General features: G+C 38.3%; 1 long non-coding RNA gene across 1 annotated transcript; it reads left to right on the top strand.

The window, feature by feature from the left end:
• Positions 1–4,327: 4,327 nt before the first annotated feature.
• On the top strand, positions 4,328–7,319 carry LOC145389917 (uncharacterized). The gene is made up of 3 exons (XR_013895544.1): positions 4,328–4,361; positions 5,814–5,911; positions 7,301–7,319. It is a non-coding gene; the product is annotated as an uncharacterized LOC145389917 (long non-coding RNA).
• The last annotated feature ends 794 nt before the right edge of the window (positions 7,320–8,113 follow it).

Genomic DNA, 8,113 nt, shown 5'->3' with positions numbered 1-8,113 from the left:
GTATGGTTAAGTGAGACTGGGTAGGATTAGGTAGGATTAGATACGGTTAGGCTGCTTCAAAATAGGTTATGTTAAGTATGGGATAAATGATTTTCATAAGTTTTATCAAGATTTCTTAACCATTGTTATGAGGTCAGGTCGGGCTAGGATAGGCCTAGGCTATTTTTTCATTAATTTTAGGTCTAGCCTAGTTTTTTTTAGGCCTAGATACAGTATAGGCATGCAGCTTGTATTCAAGTAAATTGATACATAAAGTTAATAATAACCATAACATTAAGGTTTGTCCTGTTTTTATTAAGGGTAGGCCAAAGGATTTTGGCCGACTTTCAGAATTCTTATTATATATAATATGTTATTGTTTGGTAATATTTTACTTTGTACTATCATCCCCTATACTTTTACAAGGTTTATTTATTTACTTATTTTCCATTATTTATTTTTTGGTAATTCCTATTCTGTGCTAAAGGGTAATTTATCCTTTTTTTTTTTTTTTTTTTATTAAACAAGCCTGTCTAGCCAGGGACATTGGCCTAGCCTATTCCAGTTCTGTTAATTTTTCACAAAAAGCCAAATGACTTACCTGCCATTCTGCCACTGTGCACACACTCACATTTTTTTACCACATACCATACAGTAATATGATTTTACTAAGAGCTTGGTGTCACTCATCCACAGGTCAGGAGCATTGTGACCATATGGATAGATTTATGTGAAGAATCTTCAGAAAATTATCAGCAATGTCTATTACTTCATACTTCAAGCCTGTTGGTTCACATGGGAAGCAACCAGAACCAAATTCATCTTCTGATAAGAAAGAAAAAGAACCGGAGAAAAACAAGACTGGTAGAGATGGATCAGGACCAAGTGAAATCAAAATTCCTTCAGATTTAGGGGAGGCTGATCATGAACCAGTACAGCCTAAGATTGCTTCTTTTAATCCAAAGCAGTATGGTAATAATAAGAGGGACTTCTCAGCATCCTGGTATAATGGACGCACATGGCTTGAGTATTCAGTAGAAGAGGGGGCAGCATTTTGTTTTCCCTGTAGACATTTTAAAAGTTCTTCTAAAGACCGTACATTTACTAAAGAGGGTTACTCAAACTGGCGCCATGCATTAGACAAACACAAAGGTTTCCAAAAACACGAAAATTCTCAAACTCATGTAGAAGCTATGGTTATATGGCAGGAGAGAAAAATGCGCATAGAGAAGAACCAGAGTGTCAGTACAATGGTAAATGAAAAGCAGTTGGGGAAAAACAGGTACTGTATTAAATCAGTGGTAGAGGTAATTCAGTTTTTATGTGTGAATGAGCTACCTATGCGTGGAGATGGTAAGAGTGGAGCAGGGTGTCTCGATACAAGTAGTGAGTCTCAAGGTGAGCCATCTGGTCTTTTTATGAAGTTATTTCAGTATACATTGTCTAAAGATAAGAAGCTCTCAGAGATTATTCAAATGATTCCTAAGAATGCCTCCTGTACTTCTGCTAGGATTCAGAATGAGATAATAGACATTATGAAAGACACTGTCACAGAGAATGTCGTTAATGATATCAAGGAGGCTGACATACCATTTTTTAGCATTAAGTCTGATGGAATTCGTGACCCTACTAACACAGAAAATATATCTGTAGTTGTAAGATATGTAAAGGGTGGTAAAGTAAATGAGAGTCTAATTGGTATGCCAACAACAGATGATTTTGATGCAGAAAGCCTGGCCTCATTAATGCTTAAAACACTAAATGAATGTGGACTTGATTGCAGTAATATATTATCTTAATGTTATGATGGAGCATCTGTGATGTCAGGTCATCATGGAGGTGTTCAAAAAAAGCTACTTCAGAAGAAAATCCCATATGTACATTGTTTCAATCACCAACTGCACTTGGTTGTGGTACATTCAGTTGAAATGCAGAATGATGTAAAATTGTTTTTTTCCATTTGCAATAGACTGTACAACTTTCTACACCGTCCAGAGCTAGACAGGATTTATGATGGAACAAAACTCAAACGCCTTTTGGAACAGAGATGGTCAGGTCATTTAGATACTGTGTCTGCTATCTTAGAAAACCATGAAAGGATAGTGAATGCACTTGAATCTTGTGAAGAAAATGGATGTAATGCTGCAATTTGTATTGAGGCAACAGGTTTATTGAAGCAGATCAGAAGTAGGAGGTATATGTTCATTGCATATTGTGTTCAGACAGTCTTGAGTTTAATTAAACCTGCTGATAAGCTCCTACAATCAAGTGATTGTGATTTGATGACTGGAACTAGACTAATTGAATCTGTGGTCTGCAGTGTAAAAGACATGAGAAATGATGTAAAAATTTTTGAGGGAATCATTACAAAACTTGCAGATCATAATCTCTCTGAACCTGAATATGTACATAAGGTTCCAGAGCGGAGCCGCAAACCGCCTGCACATTTGTCAAAAGATTCAGTTGTTGAGGCCAGTGTAGGACATTCAGAAGATCCTAGCAATGCAGAAAGTGAAGCAACACTTTTCAGGCAGATTTATTGCAGCATTGTAGATAACTGCCTTGGGGAGCTTGATGCTAGATTTGGTGAATGCAGTAGTGCAGTGACTGCTGCAATCTCATGCCTTTGGCCAGAACCCAGTGTGAGTTTCTTAGATCCTAAAAAAATTGCCCCATTAGCTTCTCTCATAGGTCTTAATACTGACTCATCTCTGCTCCAAAGTGAATTTCAAGTGGCAAGGACCTTTATTGAAAAAGAGTTTGATGACAAAGTACACAAAACTCTAAACGACTTGTGCTTGCTTCTTCATCCTTATAGAAAAGGATTCAGTGAAGTCTACCAATTGTATGCAGCTGCTTTCACATTTGGCTCTAGTAATGATGTATGTGAAAAATCCTTTTCAACACTCTCACGTGTACTAACACCTTACAGACGATCTATGACCCATTAAAGAAAAAGTAACCTTGTACTACTCTCATTTCTCGCTGAATACACTCAGAAAATTAACATGGATGAATTTCTCCATACATTTGCTGCAAGAAGCAGGAAGATCCAATTGTATTAAGAGCAGCAGCAGATTTGAAGTCTAAGACATTTTCCTTTCTCTTTTCCTTTATTAAAATGATGAGCTATGGTGTTTGGACATATAATTATTACTTCAAAGTTTAGTTCATATGAAGTGATGAAATTACCAACACACTGTAAATTTATGCAAAATTTCATTAATTTTCCTAACAATCAAATCTTATGAGTTCTTATATGATGGAGAATGAATTGGTGATGTGGGTTGGATAAGGAGAGTGGCTCTGAGGTGATGTATAGGCTACATGTGGACAGAGTGCTGGAAGGTAGAGTGAGAAGGAGAGCATGAACCCCTGCCACACTGATTGCTTGTAAGATAGGTTACCTCCTCTGAATCATTGTTTTATAGCCAGTGTAAACTGTACCTCATACCAGACTTGCAGCTGGGCCCGTGCACACCTTCATTGTACCTTATATGAAGTTTGTAGTTTAGCAAGGGTTAATCCCTTTCAGTATGGTGATAGGATTTTTTTTATAGATGATTTACAGTTCTGTATGTCTATCTGTCTATCTATCAATAGCCCAATGCCCTAATCCCGGAAAGGATGGTCCCATACGAAATGCCTCCAAGTTGCTCTGTCACCCACCATTTGACTGCCCTCCCCCCTAGCTCACTCCCCCTGCCTTATACAGCTCTCAACTTCATCCCTCCACATCATCCTTGGTCTCTCCCTCCCTCCATCACACCTGCATACACTCTCTTAGTCATTCAGTCTACATTCTCTCTATATGTCCAGACCACCTCAGTGTATTTCTCAGTGTAGTATGGTGATAGGATTTTTTAGAGATGGTTTACAATTTTGTATGTGCTTCCACATTTAAGGCAGCTAGTTCATAGTGCATTTTTCTTCATGTATATTATATCTTTTATTTCTTTTAATGCAAGGAAGTAGGAACCAAAGGCTTGAAGTGGGCAAAATTGTTCCCTCCAAGAAAAATGAAAACAAGATACCAGTAATAGACCAATTCAAGATGCCTTCATTATATACTAAATTTCATCCTAGTTTACTCCACCTACCATTAGACAAAACTGTTACTGATGTAAAGTAGTAGCATTTCTCTATAGTATTGTACATTCCTATAATTTCCCTTAAAACAAGACAGTGCATCTGGTATGCTTCCAACTTTTTGTTTCTTTTACTGATGTGTTCATAAGTGAGATGTATAAATATCCCCACCATGTTATATTTCAGAAATGATGCACAAAACCTGAGAGTGACCTGGAGGAAGATGCCATCAGGAAGCTGTACAGTGTTATGTTTGGGCCAACCAGCAGGCCAAGGCAGACCTCCTGGTTGAGGTACGGGAGGTGATAATGCTGAACCGGGTGCAGTCAGTGAGTGAGCGCCAGGTCTGTCATGTCAGTTTGTTTAGCAGCTCGTCACATTATCTGTACGGTACCAGGTATCTATATTTAACTCTCTCATGGCTGTGGATGTCTAGTATTCTATCCCTCATCCCATACCACTCTTATAATCAATTTCTTTTGATTCCATTTTAGTTTCTTGCTGCAGCCATTTAGTTTTTACTAGTTTTCACTTTTCCCATGCAGTATAATATTTACTTGGTGAAATATTATTAGCCCATTTAATATGTTGAAGTGGTAGGGGCGACCATCATCCACTCACTTGATGTAGTGCTGACTACTTCTTCCATAGCCTTTATCATTCTTTTTCTGTTCCTTCCCTCCTCTCTTCCTATTTCTCCCATCTTTCCTGTCACTTCTTATTGCTTTTCTTTTCTTTGCAGGTGGCTTTACATTGAGTGACAAGCCAAATGGTTTCCTGTAAGCCAAGAAACCATTTACAACGCTGGGTGGTAACCATGTAACCAATCCATACATGCTCCCTACATGTCAGCAAGTGGGTTGGTGGAGGGTTAGTACCCCTCCCCATGAAACAAACAACTCAAAGTCAAATGGCCACCTTCTTACAGGATTATGGCGTATGGCAATAGATAGATAGATAAAATATGTTGACCTCCATCTTTTTGTACTCCTGTTTCTGTTTGATGGTTTGATTCAGTTTAGCAGTGATTTTGCAGGCTGGAGGGATTGAACATATCCTTTGTTAACTGTTTCACTTCTAAAGATTTTTTAAGGTGACTAAAACCATACCATAGTTGCATGAGTGAACTAAAAGAAAATACTGTATCAGCATATTGAAGGAGTTCTATTTGTCTGTCTATCTATCTATCTATCTATCTGTCTGTCTATAGCCAGATGCCACAGTCCAGTAAGGGGTGGCTGTTTGTCTTTGAGTTAGTTGTTTTACGGGGAGGGGCACTAACCCTCCACCAACCCACTTGTTGACACGTAGGGAGCATGTATGGGTTGGTTACATGGTTACCACCCAGCATTGTAAAGGGTTTCCTGGCCTACAGGGAACCATTAGGCTTGTCACTCAGTGTAAAGCCACCTGAAAAGGAAAGAAGAGTAATAAAAAGTGACAAGAATGATGGAAGAAATAGGAAGAGAGAAGGACAGTCACAGAAAACAATTGATAAGGGTGAAGAAGTAGGCAGCATTACATCAAGTGAGTGGATGGTGGTAAGAAATAGGAAGAGAGGAGGACAGACAGAAAAAGAATGACAAAGGTAAAGGAAGAAGAAGGCCGCACTACATCAAGTGAGTGAATGGTGGTAAGAAATAGGAAGAGAGGAGGACAGACACAGACAAAGAATGATGAAGGTGAAGGAGTTAATGGTGATGAAATGAGTAATCAGATGAACTAAAGTGCTTCTGTTCCTGCAGATACAAGGGTCAGTGTGAGGACAAGTGATGATGACATGGCTGAGAAGGTGGCTTTCTCCTCCATCATCGTAAAACAAAAAACAAAGGAGTACAAAAAGGTAATATAAAAATATCAGCAAACATGCATGATCAATGAGGAAGTAAGGGGCGATTCCACAGTAGTTTTCGTTTGTTTGCTTCCTCCCCAACCACACTTATAACTACATTTTTTTCCAAAAAGTTCAGTATCCACTTTCACTATCCCTGTCAAATGGTTAGATAATTAAGATTGCTACATAGTTTAGTCACCAAAATCATCATATAATTCAGTCATAAGTCATTTACACAGTTCAGAGTCTTTCGTTTGGGTGCTTGCAAACCACTACAATCAACTGTGGAATCGGCCCTAAGAATTGATTTAGGGAAGGTAAAAAGTATGTTTTTTAAAGTATAACAAAAGCCAAAGCAAAATAAAGGTAACAGTGAAAAAGATGTCAGGAAAATAGAGTATAAAGAGAGAGAGAAAAGAAAAAACAAATAGGAGGAAGGAGAAAAATGGAGAAAAAAGTGAAGGGAAGCAGGGAAAGACAAAACAGGGAGAAAAATAGAGACAGGAGGAGGAAAGGTAGAAAAATTAGAAGATTAATAGAGAGAGAGAGAGAATATCCTCCATCATCATCAGGGACCCAAACAGCAGCGGCAGTGGGATTATGTCTTCTGGTAAAGCTCAGCAGGTTAATACAGTACACAAGTTAATCCACAGCAGGTTGGTACACACAGCTCTCAAGGAGTGTATGTGTCTGCAGGTTAATACTGGCTTAACAAAGTAACTCAGACTGTTGGTCTCCATTTAATACTGGGGAACAGTGGTGTCAAAAAGTTATATCAGTTGTGCCAGTGCTTCGGTTGTTTCCCATGCTATTAAAGTTAACATGTCCAGTGAAGTTATGGCGTGAAAGCCTCTGGGTAATTTCTGCCCTACCCCATCACTACTCAGCTTCATTGTGGCTGCAGATATCATCAAGAGGATTAGTGGGAACTGCCAGGGACTGAGGACCTGAGGCCTAATACATCCTGAAATTTAGATGAATTCAGTAGGTGAGATAGTGAGGAATATGTACATAGTCAGGGAATGGTGGTGGTGGAGTCTGCTGTACTCAGTTATACATTAGCCTTTAACCATGACTGTACACTTCACAAGAAAATTTAGAGTGAAGTTATGCTGGGTTAATTGACTTTGTTGCTTTTGTAGTGAATGTTTTTCTTTTACTACAGTATACAGCGGAAGAAAAAAAAAATCTTCATTAGTGTCTGAAGTATGACTCAAGCCTTATTTTATTGTTACCACCAGACAATTGTGTTTAGCTTGAGGGAAACCTGATGGAGTGGAAGAGTTTAATGGTTGCTGCTTAACACACATCATCTGCCTCAGTGTTGATTGTGTAGTCATTTACCATAGTCGTAAATTTGTTCAGGTCATAAGTTTGATATTACCATTGGACTTGCAGAGCCACAGAGACATGGGAGTGAAGCTGCAGTACGTCCACTGTCGCCTGGTGAGCCTGGAGAGGGAGTGTGGCCTGGTGCTTAACCCTGATCTCATCCCCACCCCCACCCTCCTCACAGACACCCCAGTGGCATTGCCTGTACAAGACTTGGCAGGTTAGCATTAGAAATAGATAACCTAGACTTACCTAACATATCCTATCCAGTCCAAACATTAGCTAACCTAATCTCACATTTATAATAGTCCAGTCAATCTAGCCGATATTTTAGGTGAACCTCAAACAAACTGCAATAAAAGGTTTCTCAGCGGTATATTATTTATTGATATGTCCTCTATAACATAAACAAAAGTTTACCATGATTAACCTGGTGGAAAGTGGTTAACGGCAGCCATATTTAAAAATAGCAGCTTATACAATTCCAAAAAAATCATAATTATTTCATCTTTATTACTATTTTAGATCATATTTCTCAGTTTTAATCTATCATTTGTTGTAGTACTGGCCCTCCATGATATCTAGATATGCAGTGATATCTGCCGTAAAGCTATTTTTATTCAATAACTAAGGGAAATTTTAATATTTTTAGTCAGTATAGGTGTAATTTTGTCATCATTAGCTATCTTATATCTAGAGCAACATATAAGGCCTCTATGTAAGGCTTATTAATGTCATGGATAGGAAAATAAAAAATATATATAATAAACATTAGTACTGACATGCGTCTGGCCAGTTCATTACCGAAAACCTTAAATTACCTATAACACAGGTATATGTTGTCCGATTTGGATAATTCCTGTGTCCATGCCTATGTTT

The sequence above is a fragment of the Coenobita brevimanus genome, unplaced genomic scaffold (genome assembly GCF_032717465.1).
Source record: "Coenobita brevimanus isolate Jiangsu-jjx unplaced genomic scaffold, ASM3271746v2 jjx.HiC_scaffold_2604, whole genome shotgun sequence".
In the NCBI taxonomy this organism is placed as follows: domain Eukaryota; kingdom Metazoa; phylum Arthropoda; class Malacostraca; order Decapoda; family Coenobitidae; genus Coenobita; species Coenobita brevimanus.
Note: the sequence above shows the minus strand (reverse complement) of the source record. Positions and strands in the feature narration are given on the sequence as shown.